General features: G+C 38.7%; 1 long non-coding RNA gene across 1 annotated transcript in view; it reads left to right on the forward strand.

Moving 5' to 3' along the window:
* LOC107452375 (uncharacterized) overlaps nt 1–4,709 on the forward strand; it is a 20,854-nt gene extending 16,145 nt beyond the window's left edge. Inside the window, exons 4-6 of the long non-coding RNA XR_011638380.1 lie at nt 240–358; nt 2,869–3,141; nt 3,598–4,709. This is a non-coding gene — a long non-coding RNA (uncharacterized lncRNA). The remainder of the gene's footprint in view (nt 1–239; nt 359–2,868; nt 3,142–3,597) is intronic.
* Nucleotides 4,710–5,705: the final 996 nt, after the last annotated feature.

Genomic DNA, 5,705 nt, shown 5'->3' on the forward strand with positions numbered 1-5,705 from the left:
TTTACGTCGCACTAGAGCTGCACAATGGGCTATTGGCGACGGTCTGGGAAACATCCCGGAGGATGATCCGAAGACATGCCATCACAATTTTGATCCTCTGCGGAGGGGATGGCACCCCCGCTTCGGTAGCCCGACGACCTGCGCGCGAAGCCAATATTTATATAACATACATTTAAAATGTGTGGCTTTTTTTAATAAATATATTTATATATATTTATAAAATATAATTATATTTTCAGCCCTCTCTAGTACTAACACTTCACTTTTCAAGGGCATCTGATCCAGTAGTTTAACCGGAAAAACCACACATACAATGATGTACCGTACGTCACCGTTTGCGGAGTGAGAAATGCAATGAGTATGTGTCTTTCTCAATAATTGGAATTCCCTAAAACAATTCAAAGGAAATTTTCATAAATTATGATCGTTTTAAATTCATCTTTACTGAAAATAGAAATAACTTATATTATTTTTGATATTTAGTAGATAGAAGAATATGTCTTGAAATTTTTTTCTTAGTGTAAAATTAAAAGAACTATTATAATTGTTGATTTTAATTTTGCGATGTCCTTGCTCACTCAAGATTTTATCAATTTTTTGTATGGGAAAATATTCTTTTAGTACTGCTAAAGTCGTATATTTTAAATTTGAATAAACATAACAAAATATGTTTCGTAAATGTAGAAAAATATAACGCGTTTAACAGATTTTCAAAAGTTAACAAATCCTTTCCCCTAAAAACTATTTTTTTTTTTTTAAATTTCGGAGTTTTCCCCTCAATACAATTTTTAAATTAATACGATTTTGTACATAATAAAGAAGAAAACGAACTTTTTTGATTTTAAACTGAAACAGAACATTACCGAATTGTTCCGTCATCTGTTTCTCGTAAAGTTTCTCACTCCGGAAGAAAATACTGAACTGAACGTTAAACATGGCTCCCAGTAATTCGGTGAAGTCAAGCATCACTGGCTAAGACCAGTGTGCGGGTAGGTAACCACTTTGATGAGCCTAGGAAAGGACTGATGGTGTGCTGTATTGATCATTGATAAACTGTTCTTCCATTAAGTGCTCGATTTTGCTGACTGTTAATCTGGCTACCAAAGCGAAGAAGCCACCTGTTCTGCAGAGGACCGAAATTGTGATAGCATGTGTTTGGATCCTCCTCAGAGAAGTTTCTAAGACTATATTTAATTGTGCAACAAAGTTTCTTCTAATTGATGACTAATAGCAGAAGGAGACACATATTCATCAATCTTGATTTCTTTACAAAGCAGTTATGAAATAAAAATTCTACAGTCACTCCAAAAAATTCCAGTCCCGCAGTGGACTGATCGTTAAGACACGGTTTACCAGGCATCGTAAGTCAAGCATCATTGGCCGCAGTCAGTGAGCGGGTGGGTGACCACTTGCATCAGTGTGACAGGGACCGAGGGGGTGTGCGGTATTGGTCCTCGTTAAACCATTCTACCGTAAAGTGCTCGACTTCGTGTGCAGGTCGTCGGACTACCGAAGCGGAGGTGCCATCCCCTCTGCAGAGGATCAAAATTGTGATGANAATATTGCTGTGTCCTCAGGGATGTTTCCCAGATCGTCGCCAATAGCCCATTGTGCAGCTCTAGTGCGACGTAAATGAACTATAACTATAATAACCAAAAAATTCCGGGATACCGTGTTGCAATCAGCAAAAAAATCAAAAACGTGAAACGACCCCATATTGGTTGAGAAAAAAGAAATAAATTGCACAGGTAATTGAACACGCCTGCCGTACTTGAGGGTTATGAGCTTGCGCCAAGCATGTTTAATAAATTTCCTGACATGCTTTTCAATTCTTAAAAGTCGTGAAATTTTTGTTTAATTTTTTTAGAAATGTTTTTCACGTTTCATTGAGACAAAGAAATTTCTTTGTTTTCATGTGATGCCAAAAGATTCAGAAGAAAAATGCAATTTTCCAGAGATTGAAAATCCCTGGAGCATTCCGATCTCTCCAGATTGACGTATGGGATCCCCATCCTTTGTAATACCAATGCTATTCCTTCCACCTTGATGGCCAGCAAGATTTTTTCCTGGATTGCATCTCATTAGCTTAAGGTAGACATCATGAAGTATGTTGAAGGCACCCTCTTGCTCCAGAGGAAACTTTCCCGGATTAAGAAAATAGGGCAGTCCATGAATTCGGTGGAATGAATATTGAGCACATTATTAATCATTATTACTTTTCAAAGATCCAACGTTGAACTTGTAATTTATGAAAAAGTCCTGAAACATGGATATTGCCGCCAGTTCTCGTATTTGAAAATGATCGTCGATGACGTAACCATTGAAGTATAAAATTCCATAAACGTACTCGGAGCAAATGATTGGATATGACATGATCCTCTCGAATGGCTTTGAGAAACAAGTTGCTCTGGCTCTGAATCGCAGATCGTTGTATACTACTAGGAAAGAATATGGCACACTCTGTCGTCAGAAATCGGTTCTTTCCAGAGTATTCTCTATAATTGTTTTAAAATTTTTATCTTCTTCTTGCGCTTCCTTCTTACCCATCATCTTTGGAAGGTTAACACAACTTGGAGAATCACTGGTGGGTGGTTTGCTGGAGGAAGGGATTAGAACCCTTTTCCTGGAAATTTTGCCAGAGGAAAAATTAATGTCATCAAATTATTGCAAATGGAAAAATTAATGTTATTGAAAAGTTTGAAACAAAACTTGTCTTTGTCAAATTTTATAGTTGCATGTAATACGCTATCTATGGCGCACTCAAAATTGTGGTCAGAGGTAACTTAACTCAAAATTTTTTTAGAAAAATACGATGAGTTTGATTCCCAACACGACCATCTTAACATAAGGTTTTTTAATTCTCCATAGGGGGCTCATAGGACGACATTGCTGGGCGATGTGAGTTCGCTAAGATTCGAGTATATAAAGAGCATCAGAACACGGAGAAAACCAGTTGTTGCTTTGGCAACGTTACGGGGTTGGATACGCTTATTACATGTGAAGCTTTGCTTCCTGCTTGTTGCTGGAATACTCTGCCAGACCCTCTGGAAACCTTGAAGTGTTAAAGGTGTTTATTCTGTTCCTTCCCCTGGAAACTTTGGGACATAAGAAGGTTTGGTACCGGGAGATCGCTTCGAGCAGGTAATATGTTTAATTTTTTTCTCGTGCTTTCAACTACTGACCCAATTTTATTTTGCTTTCGCATGGCTTTACACTAATTTTGCTTTTGCATCACTTCGCAATATTTTTGATTTTGCATGTAAATATGCATATCATGGAAAAATTTCAAGAAAGTCCCTATGGAGAATTGAAAAAAAAATATGTATATGCATATGTTGTATGAAGAGGGTCTCATTGCCCCTTCCCTATGGAGAATTTAATAAAAACTTATGTAAAGATGGTCGTTTTCGATATCAATCTTATCGTACTGGTCTTAAGAAAATTTTGGTAAAGTTACCTTTGATCCCAATTTTGAGGGTGCCCTAGATAACGTTTCACATGCAACGATAAAGGCTGACAAAGTCAAGTTTGGTTTCAAATTTGCCAATTACATTAATTTTTCTATTGACATAAATTTGATGACATTAATTTTTTCAGTGACAAAATGCCCAGTAAAAGGGCTCCAATGCCTTCCTCCAGAAAACCACCTACCAGTGATTCTCTAAGCTTTGACAAAAGGGTTCCAATGCCTTTCTCCAGAAAACCACCCACCAATGATTCTCCAAGTTTTGACACAAGTTTCACTCGAGTGGTTCCAGCAAAATGCCTTTTACCAACTTAAGTGGTTCCAGCAAAAAGCCTTCTCCCAGCACCAGTTGTCCCACTAAAATGCCTTCTTTCAGTCAGTAAAAGTGTAAGACAGTAAAAGTGAAAGGGTTCCAAAAGGTCCAGTAAAATGGATTCCAGTAAAAGTCAAGAGACTCCAAGCTCGAGTAAAAAACCTTCAAGCTCCAGTGGTTCTAGCAAAATGCCATCTTCGAGTTCTAGTTACAAACCCCCAAGCTGCAGTGGTTCCAAGAAAAGTAAAAAATCCCCAAACTCCAGTGGTTACAAGAAAAGTGAAAGACCAGTGTTGGTCTTTCACTTTATTTCACTTCAAGAAAGACCAAAGCTCCAGTGTTGCGAAGATGGATTCATTCAGCTCCCGTGTTGCCGGTAAAAGTGATACTCAAAGCTACAATGATGCTAGCACCTCATCCAGCTCATCATCTTATGCAGTAAAAGCGAATGCTCAAGTGGTGACCAAAGTCAAAACTTTCCAAGGTAGCCCGACAAAAGACCATACATTTTGAGGCCCTGAAGATATTTCACATCTCTACTTAATTGCCGTGCTGTGCATGCAATGGAATGGGTACACCATGATCAATGGATATGTGAACCACTGTATAGACGGACATGTTCGGAGCCAAATTTTACTCAAAAAACTGTTTCATCTGCGAGTGGCCTATGTGATAATCATACACACCATTACCAAGAGCAAGTGGGTCGCCATCATGGACACGCTACCAGAGTTTCTTCCAGCTTAACAAATTAAAACTCTCACTTAATGAAAACCGTTGAACCTATCTGCCAGTGTGTATGTAGTAGGGAAGATTTCCATTAGTGGTTAGCAGTCACGGGTGGCATTTCCCTGCTTTTTCAACTACCGATGGAACGTATTGTTCATTAACTTTTAAAAATTTTATGTAAATAAAAAAATTATTTTGTAATTTTATTGACTTTATTTCACACATGCATGCACCATCAATATTTTTATTTGCAGATAGTTTCAGTATGGAGGATTTGCAAAGTAATAGGCTTGGCTATATATTTTCTGTCATTCCGTGCCTTTAAGAGATTTTGTTTTGATACAGGACATCTGGAAATTGGTTTCAGTTTTCAGCCCACCTATATCCTGTTGTCGCTCAAAATGCATCGGGTCTGTGATAATTTGGAAAATTGTTTTCCGTTCTAAAATACATTTTCAACCTGTCTTCATCCTGTTGCCACTCAAAATGCATCTGTTCTGGGATAATTGGGGTAACAGAGTTTCCGTTTGACATCACGAGCTGTTAGACTTGATGACTTCGTTCTGAAATCCCGTTCCACTGTTAGTTTTGGGGAAACCATTTTGACAAAAACATCCTGCTCAGCGGGTATATAAGCAGCAGCAGAGAGGACTCTGATATCATTTCTTTTGAGAACTATTTTACACAATTAGTTTTAACCGTTACATTGTCGTCCAATTTACCCCTATTGATAGGCGGGCATTGGTTTTGATTCAATTTCTGATGGCTGTAGAGGAATTACAAGAGCCCGAGATGGTAGACATGAATTTTGGAATGCCAGCCACTAAACATTTGGACATGTTTGTATAAGTGCTTAGGAGGGATAATATCCTGAAATTTATCCATGAAAAGTGACAGGAGCAAGAACCGACTGGTTCCTGGGCATAAAGGACTAGGAAAGTGTATGGCATGGATTGAGCGAAATACATCATTAGGCATTCTGTAGTGGAATGTGGTTGCAGACCGAGCATCGAACTGGTCTTTGAAAGAGCCGTTGAAATTTTAAATTTCATCTATCCCCTGGGTCCCGCAGTGGACTGATCGTTAAGACACGGTTCCCAGCAGATCACCGAAGTCAAGCATCACTGGCTACGGTCAGTGTGCGGGTGGGTGACCACTTGGATCAGTCTGCGTAGGGACCGAGGGTGTGCGGTATTG

The sequence above is a fragment of the Parasteatoda tepidariorum genome, chromosome X2, assembly GCF_043381705.1.
Source record: "Parasteatoda tepidariorum isolate YZ-2023 chromosome X2, CAS_Ptep_4.0, whole genome shotgun sequence".
NCBI classification, from domain to species: Eukaryota; Metazoa; Arthropoda; class Arachnida; order Araneae; family Theridiidae; genus Parasteatoda; species Parasteatoda tepidariorum.